Raw genomic sequence first — 22,864 nt, 5'->3', positions numbered from 1 at the left:
ATTCTGTTCAGTGTTCACACAGTGCTTCAGACAATATTTGTGGTTAGGGTTCCTGCGTGGTCTAATAACACCGACAATAAATAAAAACAGTAACGGGCTGTGGCAGGTGCTCTCTTTTTTGCATAGATCTCATTGATCTCAGGCTGTGGGCAGAGCACACCGCATGGATGTGGACTGTATCTTGTGGGTATCCGAGCAAAGGGCAAAGCAGAAGAGCAGCACCGCGTGTTCCGCTCTAAACGCCGGCCAAAATGCCGTTAATCAAAGTCCCTTTCTGTGCTTTGGATTTTTGTTTTGTCAGGCAGCGTACAGCAGATCCTTTTAGCTTCATATTGTTTTCTTTGAGAAAAGGGCAGGGCAGGGGGAAGAAGGCTGAAGTTTATGGGCTTTTGTTTCTTCAAGAAAAATACAACAGGAGAGCTATAAACAGCAGGAGGAATTTAAGGAAGCGAAGACATTAGAAGATCTTTAGACCTCTCCTTTTGCTCTTCATACACGGTAGAAAACTACTTTAAAAACCTAATCTTCAGCTATTTTGGTAGCCAGTAGTAAACTGAGACATTGTCTTAGTTTCCTAACCTATAAATGGAGCTCTTTTAAAGAGGTCAGTTAAACCTCTTGCTTTAACTGACACAGGTGCTTTAACCCTTTAACTCTTTTTAAAGTCCTTTGCAGACAGACAGAAATGTGTAATGAATTGTTTTTGTTATGGCTTGAATTCAGTTTCATTAGCAAAATGGGTTTAAATCTTCTTCCATTCTGCAATCTGCTCTGACCAACGTGTAGCCGTGCTCAGTGCCTGCTGGGGAGAGGAGAGGGTATGACTTGGCTGCGTTGCAGAACACTCCAAAGGGACTCCGTGTGGCTCTGAATTGCAGAGTTGTCCACAGAGAGCTCTCTTTAGTCTGATATAGCTCATAAAGTGAGCAATCTTTGGGATCAGCTCAGAGTCCAAATTACAGAAAAGTGACTTAAAGTGCCTTAGTGATACCAGTACAACACTGCACCTCTGTGGTTCAGGGTACCAGCCAAGAATGGACAGAAAAGGATCACTGGGAGTAATAAAGCAGAGTGCAGTGTTACAAATTCTGCATCAAAGTACTGCATGAACAGGACAAGTATCAAGTGGGATATATAGTAGGATGCTCCAAAAGTAATGCCTTCTATTTATTTCCATGTAAACCGGAACAGATACAAAGGGCACAATAACACAGTTTGATAGAACAAATTCTCAGCTACAAAACACTAGTTTTCAATACAGTCACAACCATTAGCTGTGTATTTTTGCTGGTGATGTACAAGAGCCTGCATACCACGCTTGTACAAATCTGCACTAGTGGAGGTGACCCACTGTTGCTGTCACCACAGCTGAAATGCACCACCCAACACCTCACTGTGCTCACATTCACTGTTTGGTCTCCAGAAACGTTCAGCAAGCATTAATAAATGTCAGTGGGTGCCATTTTTTCCTGTAGGGAGGAGTTAAATTACAGTTCATGCACATATCCATATCAAACACCATTCTGTCAGAGTGCCCCTCAGCTGCCATCTATTTCACAGCAACAAAATGTAGCAGAATACTGGCAAGAAGGTTCAACCTCAACTTCATGGACCAGTGTCATAAAATAGGAGGGATTACTTTTGGAGCAGCCTTCATAGAAACAGTATAAAAACCACAGAAGGTTTTAGTGGCAATAACACCCTGCATTTTATTTAGTGCCTTGTAATCGGAGAGCTCCTGAAACACTTTCAGAGTAGTGATTAAGGAAATGGAGACATTCTACTGGGTTACAGAGGTAATTAATGATTAGAGATTATTAATGAAAGACAAAAAGAGCCCTGAAGGAAGACCACATCAGTGAGCATAACGGAAACCAGGATGAGGAATGGAATGGACAGGATGATGTAGTAGATATCTGTAACACAAGATACAGGAATGTAGTCAGAACATTTAGCCCCGATTTATATATGTGAGAAACACGCAGCTTCATCAAAAGGAATTTAAATACTTTTTCCTGTCTATCAGCCTGACCTCATCTTTAAGCTAACCCTGTATCAGTAGCTTGGATTCTTTTCTCTCCTGTCACTAGTAGTCAGACCTGGGCAGGACCTGACAACTCAATAGCAAGTCGGCATTCCTGTAGATGTCACAGGCTGTCCCACAGTAACATTCAATTCAGGAAATATGGAGCGATATTTGTTACGTGCTTTGGAAAGTTGGTTGGTTTTTTTGGCAGCAGTTAGTACATCAGTTCTAGAAGTGGAAGAAAACAGAAAGTGTGGCAGTTAAGAATGAGACTGAACAAGCATAAGAATCTTATAACTAGATGGTAGACCAGGAGCCAAAGTGAAGGCATTTATTTATTGTCTCAATCAAATGGAAGCCTTAGCTTTTTCTTTTTCCTGTTATTAATCTTCTGACATAGAAAACATTTACACTCCCTGTGGAACTCCTCCAAGTCAATCCATTCCTGTAAGGAAACCCAACCTTTAGTACTTTGTAATAAATAAAACATTGGGAATAAAGATGTACAGCAACACATTATAACGAATATTACCAAAAAGAATGCACAGATCTGTTCAGTAATATCTCTTTGGAAAATTCTTCTACTGATGTATCTAAGCACTTAAGAATTAACATTTGAGCGTCTCACAATTACTAATGGATGTTAGGCTCTCATGACTCAAAAGGCAGAAAAGTATATTGCCTTTTACAGATTTGGAACCGAATGGTCAGTAGCTTGCCCAGGGCCATACATACATCTTTTGGTGGGAGTAGGAATTGGAGTCAGGATTTCTGTATCCCATCCTGGTACCTGAAGCCACCTTTTTACTCATTAAGAAATGTATATGGCATCATTTAGGAAAGGATGGTGATTTCCATAATGTTCTTTGGCATTTTTAATATCCCAGGTTTTTGTAGGCTTGACTGGGAAATAATGGAGAGTTGGCAATTAGCTGAGCCTTTAAAAGGAGCTGCTCTCTAGTCTGCTAGGTGTTTGCCATAACCTTAGGAGCTGTACACAGCCCTGTTACAACCTGTGTATCTGCAGCCTACCCCACAATTAAAAGGTTCAGGAAAGGTTCAGAATCGTGCTTTGCAGTGCATTTAAAGGCAGCTTGCTGCATACAGCGTGGTTGGGAAAATCCTCAACAAGCAAAGTGATTAAAAAAAAAAACAACAATCAAATGCAGAAAGCCTCCCTCTGGCCAAGCTCTACAATAGCAGACAGCTCATGGTCGGGTCTGCACCCATGTCTAAGTTCTCCAACCTATACATAAGGGAGCTCTTAAGCACTCTAGCCTTAAATGCATAAGCAATCCCATCGCCTGGGGGTGGGGAGCCGGGTGGAATATTCAAGTGCTTTGCTGGGTGCCTTACTGTAGGCAGTTGTATTTCTGAAATCCTGGCCTGCCGGTGTTCTGTACAGCATCCCAGATATTTGGGTCAGAACGCTCCCATGAGGGATGCTTTCTCTAAACTACTGGCAAACCAAGCGAAACAAACCAAAGGGAACGGCTGCACGGCACCCTGCCCCCCACCAGCCTTCCTTACCCCCAAGGTTAGTTTGGGACCCGCTCTGTTCTGAATGGCTGTTGATACAAAGTCATGCTCTTTTCCTTTTCATGTCACTTGTTTAAAGAGGAATTTTGAAGCGGTTGCTTACCGCAGCAATGCTTGGGAAGAAAAAGAATAGCAAGTGTATTTTCAGAATGCCCTTAGCAGCTTTCTTTTTGTTTTGTTCCTCTCCAAGCCCCTGCTATTCAAGTTCTCCTCAGAGCACTAACAGCTAAATTGTTCTATGCACACAGCTCCCATTAGCAAGAGGAGTCATGCACATCATTCCCATGAACTACTTTAACAGCACTGCTCTATATGACAAGATATGCCTCAACCAGAGAGGATGCTAGATAAATTTTAACCACACAATAGTCTCATTTTAGCCCACGTTTAAAATAGCATTGGGATTTTTAAAATGTACCCTCCCACTTTTTGGCATCAGTCATCTTTGTCTTTCTGGTTTAAGAAATTAGATATGCCAGAGCATAACAAATCTGCATTAGAAGCACGGGCTTTGCTGCTTTACAGCAGAGAAAAATGGGGGGGTGGCTGACGTTTGGATTTACCATGCCATAACAATCCACAGACCCTAATTCATCAGCAACGAGTTCACATCCTTTACTTTTTATTAATTGCATCGAAATTTCCGTCAATTATTCAAACTCTCAGTACTCATAATTCATTTCACATCTCTTGCTCTATACAATCTGAGGTCTGACTGTGCTTAGATTCATATATGGAAAGACAGCATGATTTCTTTACATGGCAGAGACTCCCTTGAAATCTCCCTGCCCCCTGGTAAAGGTTTAGTTTAATAAGAATTAAAGTATGTCTCTGACTAACTCTCACACAGGAAGCATATCAATTTCATGGGTCAAATGAAGATCAATCCAAGTGTAATAATAAACATATATGCTCTCATCACATGCATTGACACTGACTACACAGTATAAAGGAAACAGAAATAGTTATGTTGAGTAGGGTGGGAGGAGGTAAAAACAAGTTCTTCTCTAATGTCAGACAATTAGTTTCTGATTTATTTCTCAAAGCACATCAGTGGGTAAACCTTGCAATTTCATCTTAGCTAGAGTAGCTGAGGATGGCATTACAGAGAGCTCATAAAAATTTAAAACCATTTCCTAAGTCTAGGAGACTTTTTTCTTCTCTGTTATCAATGACAATGAATGCTGGTGTCTAGATGTGGATGCTGTAGTAAAAATAGACCCTCTTTTGGATTAGTTTTGTTTGATTGTGTTTTTTTTTAAATTATCATTATTAAATTATTGGACCGCTTGCTCTTCATGGCTAGAAACAGTGCTTGGCAATTACATGGGTGTTCTGTAACCATCAATACCAGTAACCAGAAAAACAAGCTAAAAATCCCAGTTTCATAGTAAAAAGGTACAAACTGTGTATCTTAACTAATTCCATGCTCAAAATGGCCATGCAGCTCTGCTCCAGTGCAGGGATATAACTTTAAGAGCACAGCAGCGTTCAAGGTGGAGTGCCCCCCAGCAGCTGAAATTCTGCAGGCAGTCCTGAACATATACTCCGAATTTTGGGCAAGGCAAAAACACAGAAGTTCCCCAAATTGTTGCATATTACCACCATTTGTCATAACAGAGTCTTTGGGGTCAATGTCTTTTCTTCCCCACTTGATGTTATTTTCATATCCTTTTATCACCACCTGGGAGCCTGTGAGAAACTGCACAGCAACAAACCAGTGAGTTTATGCAGCAGAGAGCTGCGGTATGGACAGAAGAGAGATTCCAGGAGGCTTATTAAACCATCACAAAATGATTAAAAATTGGTGACCATCTTTTTTTAATTGGCTCCTGATGGAAGGGTTAATAGGAATTCTAATACCTGTGTTAAAAAAAAAAAAAAAAAAAAAAAAGGACATAAAGAAAACAGCGTAACATGAAATAATTCATATTGTCTCTGTGTAAATGAGGCAATAAATGCCTGAAACACGAAGCTCTGTCTGACTTCACAGCAGGGCCTGGTGCTTAATTGAAAGTCCTAACCAGACCCATTTATCAAAGAAATCACTCAGAGGGAAATTTAATTATCACAATTAATCTATATTTTTTTAGAAAGTCTCAGTAAAGCACATTGAAAATTTCTTTGGGAAGAACGCTGTCTCTATTTCCACGCCTCCAGCGTGAGCCTGGAGTGCTGCAGATGAGTGCTGCAATCGCACCTGGAGGAGCAGACAGCAAAAAGAGCAAGTCTGTGTGGGTAGCAGGGCAGTGCCCTGCTGCGTGAGCGTGAAAGGCCTGAAGAAGCATGCAGGTCTGTGCCATTGTAAAAACCCCTTCAAGTTTTTAGGACTTCTCGACTTTGGCATGCAGCTAGTGAAGTCAGGACCTTGCTCCTCACCTTACAGAGTGTGGAGCTCCAGCACTCACCTTGGATGCAAGGTGCAAGGTACAGGCATTCCTGCAGTAGCTACAGTGGAGGGCAGAAGTGGGACAGGGAAAGCAGGGCCATGGATTTTCTTTCATTTAGTGTGAACTGCAGCCTCACTCCTGATCCTGCTCCCCAGGCTTAAGGGGACTCTGTTATGCATGCCCAGGTAGCACCATCTTGGAATCATAGAATCACCAATGTTGGAAAAGACCTCCAAGATCATCCAGTCCAACCATCCACCTATCACCAATGCTTGTCCACTAAACCATGTCCCTCAGTACAACATCTGCGTGTTTCTTGGACGCCTCCAGGGACTGTGACTCCCTGGGCAGCCTGTTCTCCTGACCACTCTTTTAGAGGAAGAAGTTTTTCCTGATACCCAGTCTGAAATCCTTCCCTCCTCTTCTTAGGAGTCAGGGAGCATCAGAAATGATGACCCATGTTAACACTTCCGTGCATGCTCTTTTCCACTCTTCTTCAGTGGAAGAAGTTGTAGCTTGCTCTCCCAGTATCACTGAAGTTGTTTTCTGCCTTTTCTTCTGTGCATCCTACATTATTCAGGTTATACCAATCACCATATGGGAAGGAAACAACTCCAGAGCAGGCTGAATTACTGTTTAATTGGGCATCCTGTGAAATAAACATTGTGACTTGGATAAGATTAAAATGTGAGTCACAAGTCGGGTGAATTTTCAAGTGTTGGAGAATGCACTGAGGGAACCAGGCAGGGACAGCAAGGAGAGAGCAGCCAGGAGCAAGTGCTGGACACGGCAGCTTGCTTTCCCAAGGCTCAGATGAAAGCTCCAGGGGGCAGAATTGGGCAAAACAAACAATAGTTCCTTTGTTAAGAAGAGTCACATCATCCACCAGATTTTCTTTAGCATTCATTTGCCTGTGCTGTGCCCATCTGTGAACACTCTTTGGCATTGCCCTGGTGTCCAGTTCAGCTTGGTTCTTAGATGTTGGCACTTGGGAGCGCTGTGAAGGACCCTGCCAGTAGGACCAACATCTCCTCTGCACTCTGCATTTACATTTGACACTTTGCAGTACTTCTGGGCAGCAGTTGTACTGGAAGAAACAAGTGACACACATAGATGTGAGAACTACATTGTAGAACTCCATTAAAATAGGAATACTAAAAGTATAACTGACCGTTCCCACCAGCCTCACTTGATTTATCTGCATAAACCTGGTGCTGCATTTAGGGACAGAGCTCCTCACTCAGCCACTAAAGCACCCCCCTCTCACCCCTAAAAAGCTTACCTAGGTTCAGATGTCCTTGGATTGCTTTCTGCTTTGCCTCCCTCCCTGCTATAGCAGGGGAGGGTCCCCCTGTTCTGCACTGCACCTGAGCTGGGGGAGGTCACAGCTGGCAGCCATCTCCCAGCAGTGGCTGCACACCAGCCTATGACAGATCCCTGTGCTCTCTGCTCCTCAGGGTATTTATTGTGCCTCAGAAATTGCAAAGGTTGTTGGCTTGCCATTTACCACCAGGTGGCCTAACTATTCCACCGTTCATGAGGAACCAAGCCTCCATTAGAGAACGGCAGCTGGAACTTTTTAAGCTTTGCATATTTTTCTTACCAAGCCTCCACCTTCTCCCCTTCCTCCACATTCAGATGATTAAAAGCGAGCAGGGCTGCTCTTGTTTCTCAACCCAAACCTTTTCTCAAAGGAATTGAGAAGAATGGTGCCTCCAGCCCTAGCCATAGAACCCGAGCTTAACCACCTCAACCTACCGCTTAGTCTGAAAGTACTCTTACCATAACTACACAAATAACTGGCACTTTTCCCTCAGTAGCCGGACATGAATTCATTTCTTTGTTGCCTCAGGTATGTCTCTGGTAGCTGGTTTTGTGACTTCGCAGTTCTGCACCAACCATGTATGCAGGGTTTAGGGCTGTCCACGAAGCAGCACAGAATGGATTCTGTGGGCCAGAGTATTAAACTTGGTAAGAGGGAGCTGATTTTTAAAACTACAGACAGCTGGGAATGTGAGCTGTGCCCCCACTTTGTAGATCCAGGGCAGCCATTTGGGACCTGGCTGAGCTAACAGCTCCTCAGGCGAAAGGGGAGTCGGCATTACAGCTCTCTCAGCTCTCTCTGTACAGTCACGGACTGACCTCACATCTTTGGCTGATAGGAGCTGAATTTAATGATCTAAAAGGGGGAAGGAAGAGACGTTCAGATGTTTGTCTCGGATTTCTTAGTGAGAGGGGTGGGGAAAGCTCTATCTGGTGCCCTCAGTACAAGAAAGACATAGAGATTTTGGAAAGGGTCCAGAGGAGGGCGACTAAGATGATCAGGGGGCTGGAGCACCTCCCCTATGAGGACAGGCTGAGGGAGTTGGGCTTGTTCAGCCTGGAGAAGAGAAGGCTGCGGGGTGACCTCATTGCAGCCTATCAATACCTGAAGGGAACCTACACCCAGGAGGGGAGTAAACTCTTCAAAAGGGCTGACAACAGCAGGACTAGGGGAAATGGTTTTAAGTTGAAGGAGGGAAGATTTAGGTTAGATGTTAGGGGGAAGTTCTTTACTAGGAGAGTGGTTAGGCCCTGGAACGGGCTGCCCAGGGAGGTTGTGGATGCCCCGTCCTTGGACGTGTTTAAGGCCAGGTTGGACGGGGTCCTGGGCAACCTGATCTGAATGTGTATGTTTGGTGGCCCTGCTAGGCAGGGGGGTTGGAACTACATGATCCTTGGGGTCCCTTCCAACCCGGGTGATTCTGTGATTCTGTGTGATTCTGTGGTGTCTCAGCATTGTGAAGTGAGAGTGAACTGCATAGACGCCAATGGTGTTACACACAAATTCCGGTGGTCAGAGGTCATCAGACGTCTTCTTAGGAAAATGGTTTCAGGAGCAGATGAGTTATTTCAAGTTCTGTAACACTAAGTGCTTAGTTTTGTATTTTCTACCATCTCTGTAATGTCTGAAAGGTTCGGAAGATACCTTCAGAACAAATCTCAGCGACTGAAACGATGAACTGAGCTGGTTTATTTGGATAAAACATCTATGATTCATTTGTTTACTCATCTCCGTAATGATGCATTTCTGTTTTGATGTGAGTGGGGACAGCGTACAATGATGGCAAGCACAGACATCATGTCAGAGCCCAGCAGTAGAAGCAACTTTCCCAAACGAGGTCAAATGAGCTCTTAAACTGGTGCCTGACAATCCCAAATCAATGGCCATAGTCTCTGAATGTATCATAATACATTTGCAGCACAAGAGATAACTCCATCGGGGAGATTTTCCTAAAGGGATGTGGTGACTGAACTTTCAAAAATACCAGTCATTTGGAGAAAATTTCAAGAGTGTTAAAATTACTTTGGTAAATGGATTTGTTACAAGTAACTAATATGTAGAAGTTGGTAGAGGCTTCCAGTTGCATCACAAAAATGTTGTGAAGTAACACTGGCTGTTTCAGCTGCTTTAACCTAGCCTTGGGCACTGAAGAGCCCAATTCTGATCATTTGCAGGATAAGCAATCAAATTCAGGGTAACGAGACCTCAGCCAAGGCGTTACTCTGGATTTACACCTCTGCAGATAGAATCAGATGCTATCTGCTAGTCTATGCATCCTCTGAGAATAAAATTAATTTTGAATTCTCGTATCATCTGCTTGCTTGTGCACTTATTTGCTAACTGTCTGACGGAGTGAGCTATTCTGGGTCAGTATGATTTAGGCATCCTTTATTACACAGTTTCCAATTCAGTACATTTTTTAATCAAGTCTAAATTGAAGTCAGGTTCCAGGTACATATAAATATAATATATATTTAGTGCATACATTGAAAATCCCCGAGTCTAATTTTGAATGTAACTATAGTAGCATGAAAAAAAAAAAAAAAAGGTTCTTTTTTTTACATAGAAGCGTTAAAATATTGCCACTTCTTAAAGGCAAGCTAAGACCTATTTTCATATTTTCAAAATCACATTAGCTAAAAGCTTGTTAAGGAATAAATAGTCCAGAGGATAATTGAGACTTAGCTGGCTTAAGCATTAATGAATCAAAATCAGATGCCAGATCATTAATTAATTCTACAAATTATAATGTTGCTGTTACTGGCAAATACTGTAAGAACTAATACCAAGGAGCAAATTAAACTGCAGAGTTTTCCTTCCCGCTGCGTATCTTTTGCCCAAAATAAAAACATTGTGGTTATTTTTGGTCCATTACACATAGTGTCTTTATTTTTAAAACTTGTGGAAGATTCTTAATTTTTAAAAACATTTCCATGTATTTATCATGCTATTTCTAGAATGCGCCTATCACAGACTATAAGGACATTTCCATCAGTGCTGTAACCCACGGAAAGGGAAATGTAGCAAAAGTGACAGAAAAGTCAATTCAACACTTCCTAAGCCTCACAAAAATTCACACCCCTTCAAATCAGTCTCTTTGGCAAAAGGCAGAATAATAGATGGGTCTTGCAATGTGGCCTGAAGTGCAACCATCTCAGACTCTGTCAGAGCAAGGCGGAAAATGGATTAGAGGGGAAGCAGGAGAGCCAAAAGGGAAGGTCCGTTGAGCATTTCTAGCCATCTTTTCTGATCCTACAACAAGGAGACTTTAACATAGTTAGAAAGTGACAAACTTTAGAAACTCTTTTACAGAATGAGGGATCCATGTGGGCAGCTGGCTTTAATGTGTTACCACTGAGGCCAGAGCCTTATGAGTAGTAAAAGGCTTAACGGTTGCAAAGAGGTATAGCTTGAGATGAAATAATGAGGTGATCTAACAGTACTCTAGTCAGGATAAAACCTTAGGGGCAAAATGACAGGTTTTGGGCCCTTCCCTGAAAGCTCCTAGTATGTGAACTCTGTCTCATGTGCTGGAACTTTCCTTGTTTTCCCCTCATACGCCAGACTCCAGAGTTTTCAGAACTAGAACAAACAGGTTCTTCTCAAGCACATCCCAGAAAGTTTAAACGCACCTGAACACCAATCATAAACCAGTGCAGTGGGGCATTAACATAATAATTTACTCACCTAAGCATCACCAACCAAGTTGCTCGGTGCAATCTCTTCTAGCTGAGACTGAGTTGTCCTGAAGGATCCAACAAAGCATGTCACATATGGCAGCCATGAGAGCATTGTGCCTGGAAAAGTGAGCTGTGGAAGCACAGCCCATTTATCCTTACTCCAAACATTCCATTTTTTTCCATATTTATTGAACATTCATTCCATTTTCTTCCTGGTTTTAATTGGAAAAAAAAAAAAAGGTCCAAGTGGACCTGTTTTTGTAGGAATAATAGTAAGACATTCTGAAACAAAAATGTTCTTGCAATTTCCCAAAACCAAACGCAGCTCATTTTCCAGTTGGAATCAGAGACTTGTGAATCTTGTTAACTTGAGCTACATTTCAGCTGAAGAACAAGTAAGGTGCCACCGTACTTTCATTTTGTCTGTATTAAATTTCATCCCTTACTATCTGCCCACCGTCAATGGCAGACACATCTTCGTTGCCAAAAGAAGCATATAATGTAGATCAGAGACTGCTAGCACCATGCTGATATTCTTTTATGATGGCTTCATATATATGCTGAATAGAGGAATTCTTGGTAATTTGTCATCCTTTGGGATCTCTGAGCTACCGAAAGGTGCTGACCTTTGCCATGCAATAAAAATGAAACTGGCAATAGGCAACCCTGTAGATAATAATGCATTCTAATATATCTACATTATCTACCCCCATGCTGAATTCATGGCTCTTTTCCATGTCTGGAGATGACAGATAATACCAAAGCTGTTTTATTACAACTTTTGGCTTCCTGCCAAAATTAGAGCATCTAAAAATAGATCTGTAATTAGGATCTGCCTCTGAAGTCACTGTCTGGAACATGAGTCCAGAAGCTGCTGACAGCAGCCAACAGTGGGTACCCAGACAGAGCAACAGAACGAGCGTGTAAGGATGGTCCCCCCCACGGACTTTCCCAACCTGCAACAATTTGGAGCTCACCAACTTCCTGAGAGAACAGCCCTTAAAGAAACTTTCTTTTATGAATTTGTCCATTTTTTTGTTAAGTCTATATCAAGCCAAAAATATCACCAATATGGGTCACTTCCATTTTTCATCTCTGATCACGCTCTTTCCCACTGGATTGGTGGGAAGGTGACATATTTATTTTTTATGACTCAGAGGTGGAAAGGACTCTCTTTACAGGGCTGGATGGCCAAGTTTGTGGTGAAATAGCTGCTATAATTCTGCTTGGGTTTCCTGTTATCACTAATGATTTGCTAGGGCACTTGAAGCCTGCAATGCAATCCCTTAAAAAGATTTTAAATATATGAACGCATTCAAAAAACTGTCCATTCGCTAGCATGGCTTACATTCCTATTTTCTGACACTACAGCCCTAACTCTTCTGACATTCTGAAATCCGTCCCTGTGGGCAATTAATAATGCCACCATCATCAAGAAGAACGACAGGCCCCAATCGGGAACTTGCACAGCAGTGCCGTGAAAGTGGGGAGTGTTCAGCTGCTATAGAAACCTCATCTGCATGAGACTGTCTTGCTCTTTTGCTTTTGTTTGTATCTTTTGCCATCCATGGAAATTAATTAATTCTATCAATTAATAGAAACTTTGTGCCAAACGACCTCTGCTGGGTAAGGAAGGATAGCTGTAAACAACTTTTTTGTTTTCAATGGGAGTCCAGTGATGGCTGTGGCAGGTGGGGGATAAGGAGGGAAAACCATCTTTCCTCCTTTCAAGTCAGATTTCTGTTGGCAAATAATTTACACTGACTGGCAAATGGTACCAAAATGGATGCATATTTTTGTCTATTTCTTGCTATCTTACTAGCTTTCAGATGCTTTGTTGAAATCATGTGTGTTGAGGTGATTTCTGTCTGTGATTTTATAGAATACGTAAACGCACATTGATGCTTGTCTACAATGATCTTATCACATAGTGCTGCATAATCAACAGACACCTAAAGATCGGATGCTCTGGAAGAAACATAATAGATGAGGCATGATTTTAAACAAGAATAATTATGCCAATATAATGCCTCATACAGACTTACTTATTTCCATGTAAATGTGTGGTTTTTGTCTTGAGTTGTGTAACCTTGGATGGTATTATCCTGGAATGAAAACAACTGTATGTCAATTAAATTAAGTTCCTGTAACAAAGTTACCTGTAGCAGTACGAAAGGCAAAACTTTCTCAGTAGCCAAGCTGGCACTTGGCTCTGAGGCTGTATCTCCCATCTTTCATGGAGATGCTGCAGTCTGCCATGCCGATGAATTTGCCACAGCCCTGACACTTCATATGCTTCTCGTTTTATACCCGAATGCCCCTAATCTGTTCCCACCAGACCATGTATATATTACAAGTTCACTGGCACACACCTTCAATGGGGCTGGGGAGCACTCCTCACACTCCACTGTCATTTATCCTGAGGGATGACAGAAAAAGAAAGTGAAAGGCGGTACAATATACTCAAAGAGCTTTTTTAGATAAACAGTTTGTGGAATATTGTAAATCACAGCAGAAGCATGATGCTTTGCTCACCTGATTTTATGAAGGCTTCCCAGAAAGAGTGACATGATGGGGAGATCTCGGCATCCAGAAGTTAATGGGAAGCATTTTGGTGTTGCAACAAGGGCAAGATTTCTGTCTGTCGGTCATCCTGTTCCAATCCTTCCTCCTCTCCTGCTCTCAAACAGGAGACAAAGAACTGTACTGCTCTATTTCAGCTGTCGTTTCAAAGGAAGAAGATTGACTTAATTCCCTATCACCAGGTCAGTTAATTGGTTGGTGGTCATAAAGGATAACAGTTTTTATTGTTCAATTTAGACATAGGCTAGAATAAAATAGTTTGAATTGTCTTAGAACGTGACCTGCCTCTTGGTTGAAGAAGCATAAAGGCTTCTTTTAATGGGAAGTCATGGATTGAGTCACAACTGGAGAAATCCTGGCACCTAAAATCACTGAAATAGAACTTCTCTGTGTAGCCATATGCAAAACCTGTTCTGTCTGTTGTAAGAATTGTGAGCAATGTTAAGTGCATTTTACCCACGTCAGTTTTTGGAACAGAGGTTAAGCTCCTAGTTAGAGATTGTTAAAACAGGGCCGGGGAAAACTCAGAAATAGATACTGCTAATTGGTTGTGGCTAAGAGCAAAAGCTGTCTTTAGGATCTACCATTTCTTCAGGATGCCACAGAACTTTATAGCTTCAGCAGGCACTGTAACCACCATATACCAAAAATGCATCTTTATTAAGGGGCATTCAGGTATAATAAAATGTTTTGGCATCTTTATTAAACATTTCCTGGGGAAATATCAGACCTGGTTACAGAAATTAAGTAGGTGGTGAGTCTTCCCATGCTAGCACAGGATACCTAGCTCGTCAGCAGTTGGCTATTTGATCTTATGAATACACCCAAGCCTCCTAAATTTCATCACCTGACACTCTGGAAGGCAAAGCAGTTTTGTAGCACCAATCTGCTGGTCGCCTGACTGTGGGGGTATGCATGTACTGACTAATGGACCCAAAAGTGGTGGAACAGAAAGCCGTGGAAGGGAATGCTTGTTTGCTTTCAGAAGTTTTCAGAAACTGTAATTATTGGCAGAGGCTCAGAAAATGCATGACCAGCCAAGAGATGCAATGATTCTGCAGATTCAGCACTTTTTCAAAGTATCTTCTTTTCAGAAGTTTTTCTGCAGCAACTTCAACAGATTCATTTTTTAACAGTTGGTGGAGCTGATGGGATGAAGCCTGTCTAGCTTTTCCCTTGTTGATGGCCAGCATTTTTCACAGTGAAGACATTACAGTGGCATCAGCATAATGTTTTTTTGTGTTTGATTGGTTGGTCTTTATAACCTATCCAGCCTTTTCAGGTTAGGAAAAATTTCTTCTCCAAAAAAGTGGTCAGGTGCTGGAATAGGTTGCCTGGGGAGGTGGTGAAGTCACAGTCCCTGGAGGTGCTCAGGAAACATGTACATGTGGTATTTAGGGACATGGTTTAAAGGGGGAATAGTGGTGGCAGGTGGGCAGTTGTACTGGATGATCTTGGAGGTCTCTTCCAACCTTAATGATTCTCTGATTCTATTGAATCAGCAAAACTAACCTCATCCAGGTCCAGTATAAGACACACTTATTCCAGTACACGACATCTTCTAAGGATTAACGTATGTTGTCTGGAAATAGGTTTAGTTTTATGGATAAGAGCCATTGGGGGGCATGAACTTCCCTCCAGGTGCTGTGCCTGTGTTAGATACCGCAGCCATCTACAGACCACTGTCTGGCATGGATTAGATTCTAGACTGAAGAAGCCTGGCTCCATCTTTCTGTTCCTTCCCCATCCAAGCTGTTACCATACGAGCAGCAGCCTGAGCTTCTCCATTTTGTTACTTGATGAAGCCCTTGGGAAAGTGGTGCATTTGGACATGCACTGTTAGACCTGGATTACTCAGCTCCCTCTGTAAGTTGCAGGTGTGTGTCTGCACCTTCAGGGTGTCGAAGCAACTCAAATAGCTCTGCTGTTCAGCCCAGCTAAACTGATCCACCTTTTCTCATCCGGTCCTTTAACCAGCCCCTCTTTCATCTGCATTTACCAGTCTAGTATTTTGAATTTTTATCCAGTCTGCTTTCATTTACTGTTAAAAATGCATCTCTGGTATCAGGCACATCATTTTTAAGCCTCCATCGTGCCAAGAGAGTTAGCAAAACATCAGTTTTTCACTTCAGTTCCCAACCCATATGTTTTCAAGTAGCACCAGGGAAACATTTTTTAAAGGACAGACTCCAGAGATGTCTTCTAATATCATCAGCAATGATAATCAAAAGCTGCTTCTGTAGAAGCCTGCGGGATTATCAGTCTCTCAAAAGGAAATTCAGCAGCTTTTCTTGCAGTAACATTTATTCTCCACTCTTCCACCTCTAGCTATCATTCACCTCGAGGTGGTGACACTCGGGACAACTCCATTTCCATATGTGCTACCTATTTACATGTCAGGAGGGATCCCTAATCTGGGGCCGCAGCCCCTCCTGACTTTTCAAGGGAAATGTAACTCAAATGCTAATAACAGCTCATCATAGTTGATAAGATTATTCAAGTTATGCCTCATTTGCAGTTGCAAGACACACCTCAGAGGAAGTTGGTTTTTTTCTTCTCAAATTCAGACATAATTTCAGCTATTCATGACATCCGTGTTAGGTCTGAGACTCCTCCACAAAGAAATACATTCCATTTTTCAAGCTATTTTGTCTAACTCTGCTCAGGCCCAGAACTAATGCAGCATGTTCCTGCCCTGTGCCTGGCGGTGTGCTGGATGTTTAGGAATATCCACCTAGCAGTCCTCCTTCCTGCACATCTTCCTTCTGGTGACCTCTTTGTTACAGAGGGTAACATCAGCAGAGCACAGAGAGGCAGGGGTGACAGGGAAGTGGATCTTCTGAAGAAAATTCATCCAAACGTTTTCCAGAATTGCTTTATCGCCAGCAATCTCATTGTTTGCCATTCTTCCATTCCTCAGACATCTTCAGACTTTCCAGCCCCACTGGGAGCTGCTTAATATCACCTGGGCTGGGGGGAAAATGGAGCTGCAGAGCCCAGCAGTGCCCCACTGGTGCCTGCCACAGCATGCCGGGTCCTTGCCTTGTGCCTGCCTCTTCTGGGATGAGCTCCTGAGCAAAACTTACTGGCCATGGGAAATCCTGTAAGGATGAGAATATGACAAAAAGAGCAATAAACGACCCCTGTAAGGCCTGCTGGCTGCCCTTCCTTTCCTCGAGTGGCTGGAAGACCAGCCTGCAGTTGCCTTTAGCACCATGAAGAGAGCATGGGCAATGCCTGGGGCTGGTGCTGGTTAAGGCAGGAGAGCAGGATCTGATCGCAGCCCTGGACTGGGCACACATGTGGAACTGGAACAGGAGAAATTGAAATGGAAATGAAGTGCCCTGGCAATAAATTTCCCAGCAGCCTAATTTTCCCAGCGATGACACCCTGGGCAGAGCCTGTGTGGCCCAGAAAGGAGCGGGTTTTAAATTTTCTAAAACTCCCTAATCCGCTTTATCAGCCGCCTCTCCCAAAACTGCCGCTGCTCCCTGAGAGATTTAAAGCTGCTGTGGCTCCTCCAAGGCCTTTTCCTGATTATGATGTTTATTCTCATCCAGTCAAGACAGAGCAACATTAGCATGTGATTTACCGTGCATGGTCAATTGCAGATACCAGCACTCAACATCTGAAATTCAAGCAGCAGCTTCTTGCAGTAAACTGGTCAGGATCAATCCGGAGATAAGAAGGATGGCCCTACCTCTTTAGAAGGCAGTGGGGGTTCATATTCGAGGTCTGTCAGTCTTATCCTGCTGAGCACAATGCTCTGCATCGCTCCTAGGAATCAGTGCGGGCAATGACAGCCGCATGGTATTAATACGTGCCCCGGTGCTGGCTTTAATTCCATTCTTTTGTTTAGATTTTTTTTTTTTTTGCTTGCAACCATCCGCTTTTCCTCTCAGGTTTCAAGTCTTTGTATATATCTGTCAAGCAGGCGGTGCATTCAGGACAGGTTTTCATGCCACGGCATTCTTTTACCTAATGAAAACAAGTGAATAAAACATAAGAGAAGTTCCTTTAAATTAAAAATAGAGAAACAAAACTGAAGAAAGCCAGTACCTGAAGGAGAACATGTATTTTCCCAGAAAAAATGCCTGCTGAATGGATGAATCTTTATATATTTCTTCTAATTTAAGAATATGCTTATGATTGTACCCTAATTAAATAAGGAGAAAGGACCATGCATGGCAGCAGAGAAATACATGCATGCATGAAGAGTCAAAAAAATCCAGGTAAACTTCTGATAGCAAGACACATCCATGTAGTGTAGCGACTTTCCAAAACTGAAATTTTCTCCCAAGGGCCCCCAGTTTGTATTATTAATGCCATTTTTCTTAGCCTGCATTTTCATTTCCATTTGAGTGGGGAAGAAAACAAAGGCAAAAACTCCATGAAGTTGGAAAGGACTGTGCCGTCTCTCAGCCATGAGCATCAGATGCTTTCAAGCAGACTCCAAAGGTCAGCATGAGCAGTGCTCCTGGTGCAGCCCCATGCCACAGAGCTCGGGGCTGAGATGCAGCTAAGCTGGGGCCTCTGGTCCCATTTTGCAGCAGCTGGGGGGATTTAAGCCCTGGTGAGGCTGCCTGCTAGGAGTTGATGTATGGCAAAGACTTGTGGGGAGCGGGGCCATGATGATCACTGCAGTTGGTCCTTCTGCAGGTTGTGCAGATCTTCTGATGCCATATCCTAAATGTTTGTCACCAACTGGCTGTCCCCCTTCTCTGTTTAACATGAACATCCTGTAATTGGAGTGTTGAAATGCTCGCTGCCATCCCCAAGGAGGAGAATACACAGGAGGATCCAGAAGAAATCCATCTTTGCTGTAATGCATGTGTGCAGCTCAGGCCAGATAGGGCTGTTCAGATGTTTTATTCCTCCTTTTCATCTCCTTTGTGGAGGCTCAAGTGATACCAGAACACAGAGACTTCCTTTCAGGGCTTCAAAGATGTGCCAGGTGCACTATGCAGGCAGGCTTTTTTTGATGCTTCGCCGAAATTTCCTCCATATCATGTTGTATGGAAGCCTGGGGGCTGCTTTGGTTGGCTCTGAGAGGGACACAAAGAACCCATAAGCAGGCGGTTGCTATGATGCTGCTAACTTGTTCTTCAAGCAATTTTCATGGCACTGGACAGTAATTGCCACTGACTGTAAGTCATATGGCCTCTGGCATTTCCCTGCTGTTTGAAGATCTATTGATGAGATCTGTGGTACCCAAAGGCCCTGGGCTTTTTTGCCCCCAAGCTGCTGCTAGTGATGGTTGGGATCCCTAAAGGTGCAACAGAGAACAGAAAAAGCTATCTATGCTAGCTGTCAGAAGAGAGGGAGCCAGGTCTGCCCATCACAGCTTCATCAACTCAGGTATCATCTTGATATTGATGTTCCCCCAGCACTCCTCAGTTTCTGGGTGCATGCCCACCTGCCCTGTTCATTTGCCTTGCCAGTTGTCCCAGTGAATGGAAAGCAGAGCTTTGTCACCTTCCTGCCTTTCCCATAATCTAAAAAGGTACCTGTAGGTATGGCTGTCCACAAGGCAGGCTTCCTGCTCCTCCCATGGAGAATGCCATCTACTCACTGATGAGCGGCGGGAGATTTTAATGCTGTTTTGTTCCCTTCCCTAGAAAGATCTGAAAGTGAATACATCACACATCTGTCCCACTGCTAAAGCTATCGATCAAACGCGTAAAGATTGGATGCTTGCAGAGATCTGGAGGGCTCTGCATCTGTTTTCTAGGATCACACTTCCTTTCTTCTCAAATGCGAGATTTGCAATTCTTATCTGGGAACCCGTTTTAGTATTCAGTATTATTGGAGTTAAGATTAACACTTGGAATAACAGTTAGTATTGACCTCTTCTCTGTAGTTGTTCTGATCGGGCCTTTAAAAATTGGTTAACATCCTCTCATCACTGGCTATATGGGATTTCCTGCATCTATTTATATAAATCTGACTTTTATGTACAGAGAGAAAGCTCCAGAATAGATCACAGTTGGGGTGATATTCTGGACCTACCTGAAAAAAAAATACAGGAGTCATCTGTAGTCAGAAATGCAAGTTAAGATCAGAATATATATATATATTAAAAATACTAAAAAATAACTAAATAAGATTTCCTGCAGACCTGAACAGACCATTCCCAAATGCGCATTTCAGTAGAGAACAGGCAGAGTGGATGGCCTAACTCTTAGGCAGTTGGGACTATTTTACATCTTCTGTTCATCTACTCACTTTTTCGCAACATTGCCCAGAAAATCTTAGAATTCATGTGCTGGGATCCAATAGTAGCTTAGGAAAGAATACTAGATAAAAAAAAGTACTTCCCTGGAAAGCAAGATTTAAAAAATAGATCCCATAAAAGTGATTCTCTGTAGATGTTGCAGAACATATTAAACTAGCGGTGTCTAGGTTGAAAATATACCATTGATAGAAACCCTTCCTTGCAACTTTGACCAGGACTAGTTGTCCATTTGTATTTACCTGATGCTGGTAGCCAGTGTGAAGCATGACCCCAGCCTGCCTGAAATTCTAATAACAGCTTGGAAGATCAGCTGACAAAATAACAAAAGGCAGGAGAACAGCGTGAGGCCTTCTCATATTTCCCTTGCACCTCGTTGTAAGTCCCCACTCTTCCTGCTTTGCATCCAGGCTGCCTGCAGGAATGGGTCATAGGTAAGCAATGCTGGGTCAGACCATATTATGTGTCATTACACCTCAGTGCCAGCAGGCAGGACCTGCTGGGTGAATGGTGAGCCTCCAGCAAACACGCTGCTAATTCCAAAGTATTTCAGTCCATTTTTGGGAGCCAAGCAATACTGATTTCTGATTGTGCTTACCTCTTAGAGAGGATCATGCAATTCTCGGTGGCAGCTTTCCATTTCAGTGGCCACTGAAAGAAATCTGTTTGGGGAATTGCCTTTCCTTATTTGTGCAAAAATCCTTTTATGCCATTAAGACGCTTTGCAAAAGGAAACAAGATCCAAGGGCTTGTCGAGGCACGGTCTGCACTACCCAGTAGAGTTAGTCTCATTAAAATGGACCTCGTCTCCTCACTGCTCCTGCACATCCTGTCACTCTATCACAGATCATCTGACATCTCTAAAATGGAAAGCATGATGTAAAGCAGGAAAAGGAGCTTGAGATTAAAAACAAAAAACAAAAAACAAAACTACAAAGACTTTAGAGAAATGGCTTTCAGGGAAGTATGCCTGTATACAAACTTGTCAAGGCTGTGCCATGCCTTTGTCCCCATAGTGGGGAACAAGGGGCACTTTGGGCCACGTGCAGCTTTTTGCCCTCACGCAGGCTTTTCTGAGCACAGGGGACAGCTCGAGCAGTGCCTGCATGTGTAGCCCCCAGAAGAAAGCTCTTTCTGTAAAAGCCTGCAAAGTCCTATTCACATATTGGGCTTTTATTTTGTGCCTGTAAAAGCATCAAAACTGTATATGGACGCCAGCTGGTGTCATAACACAATTCCACTGATAAGCAAGGCCACCTTAAGCCCTGCTGAAACTTAAATGCCAGGCTGTTACTGTGGCATGTTTACTCTCACTTTTAGCTGCATTGTGCTGTTTGGCTTCCTAAATCTCAGCAGGGAAAGGACAGCTTAGCTCCCTTGAAGGCTGAACGGCACTGAAATGATGGCTGTTGCTGTGGGGGAAGGGGTTGCGCTCAGTGCAACATGATTTGTAGGACCCTCTATAAATCATTTACCAGCATGCCTTCACGGCAAGCCACAGGCTTGCAATTTGCGGTGCTTTAAGGAATGGAAGCAATAACAACACGGAAAGGACAGGATAAAAAAAAAACAAAAACAACCAACGAATGAAGAGACAAACACCTCGAAAACCCTCGCCTACCAAAGCGACAGCCTTGATTTAAGTCGGAAAGACGATCTCTGACAGCATTTTAATGGGCAAGTGCCTCCTGTGCGGCCACACAGATCGCTGTGTGGGGAGGGAGCTTGGCCAGCTGCAGGGAGCGCCGCAACTGCCATCCCAGCGTCTCCCACTTGAAGCCCATTATAAATCACCCTGCGTGCTCATGAAGCAAGGGTTTGAGCCTGCAAACCTGATTGGAAGGACAGGGGTTGGAAAGGGGAGGGCAACACCGTGCGCTGCTGCCACCAATGTGCGGTCGCGGACAACACCGCAGCAGCCGCTGGGGACCTGGGCGTTAATTCCTACTGCTGGAGCTGCCTCCTGGCACCATTCCTATGCCAAATGGAAGTGCTGACAGGGGTTTCTAAGTGATAATTAATGTCAGTCAGCATTATTGTGAATAGAAGCCCTGTCTCAAAAAATACTTCTCTGTCTGAGGATGGATCTGGTGCGATGGCTCACCTCCTCCCACTGCCAGGTGCAGCGCTTGGTGCCCTGCAGCACGGTGATTAAGAAATGAGCGCTCTGCAATATCAGTAAATATTGCATTAGATGGATGAAGAACTGATTTCATGAGATATTTCTGACTGGGACTCAAACAGAGATATTTCTGGGACTGAGTGGGACAGTGAAGGCATTTTCCATCTGGGACTACCTTGAAATAACTTCACTAATGTGCTGATAGGGCAGGTCAAAAAGGGCTGTCACAGGGACAGGGTTGGGAGTACCAACCATGCTAAATGAGTCAAGGGCTTCCTTTTCTCCCATTTCATTGCCTAATGGAACATTCATGGATGGGGAAAATAAGCTTGCCCCAAAACACTGCCCCTAAATATCAACAGGTGTAAAGGCTGAGGGAAGCAGGACAAGCCGTGCACTAACTGCACAGGGACAAGCATCTGAACTGAGGTTGCCAGGGGGGAGCCATGCTAAAGAGGTGAAATAATCCCTGTATACAAGGAGGGGGATGCAGGTAGATTCAAGCACAGGCTTTTTAGGCTGCCTGCAGTCTAGATGAGGCCAGTTCCTGACAATGCGCTCAGCTCCAGGTTCATCTTTTTTAATAAGGGTGTAACAAAATTGGTGACTGCACAGAAAAAAGCTGCAGCAAGTGCCACGAAAATGATTTAAGAGCTGAAGAAAGTGCTTTAGAGTGAGAAACATAAAGAGCACAATCTGTTTAGCTTATCAAAAAGACGACCGAGAGGTGGCTTGATTACAATGTACCATTACCTTCACAGAAAGGAAACAGAGGGAACTGTGAAGCTCTTTAATGTGGTAGATAACAAAAACCATTAGCTGGGAGCTCGAGACAGACAAATCCAAGGTGGTAGGAATACATTTTTAAGAAGATGGGGGAAAAGCTGCAAAAAAACTATAGATGGAAGTAATGAATCCTCTGCTTCTGGACCATAGAAGTCACATTTTGTCAAACACGTCATTGCCCT

At 43.3% G+C, this 22,864-nt stretch overlaps 2 long non-coding RNA genes across 11 annotated transcripts in view; one reads left to right on the top strand and one right to left on the bottom strand.

Annotated features, from left to right (window-relative positions):
* LOC125692101 (uncharacterized) overlaps positions 1-22,864 on the top strand; it is a 208,112-nt gene that overhangs the window by 171,003 nt on the left and 14,245 nt on the right. The window lies entirely within an intron of this gene.
* LOC125692102 (uncharacterized) lies at positions 819-21,940 on the bottom strand. Of its 6 annotated transcripts, none has more exons than XR_007376457.1 (7): positions 17,243-21,940; positions 13,495-16,643; positions 13,332-13,378; positions 10,967-11,171; positions 7,738-7,902; positions 5,974-7,042; positions 819-5,428 (listed from the first exon to the last, which is right to left on the bottom strand). It is a non-coding gene; the product is annotated as an uncharacterized LOC125692102 (long non-coding RNA). The 6 variants fall into 6 exon arrangements; XR_007376458.1 differs by lacking the exon at positions 819-5,428 and adding an exon at positions 13,005-13,064 and having other exon boundaries at positions 5,486-7,042; XR_007376460.1 differs by lacking the exon at positions 819-5,428 and having other exon boundaries at positions 5,486-7,042; positions 13,495-13,635; positions 16,074-16,643.

Source organism: Lagopus muta, chromosome 4 (genome assembly GCF_023343835.1).
Source record: "Lagopus muta isolate bLagMut1 chromosome 4, bLagMut1 primary, whole genome shotgun sequence".
In the NCBI taxonomy this organism is placed as follows: Eukaryota; Metazoa; Chordata; class Aves; order Galliformes; family Phasianidae; genus Lagopus; species Lagopus muta.
This window is presented reverse-complemented; position numbering and strand designations above follow the sequence as displayed.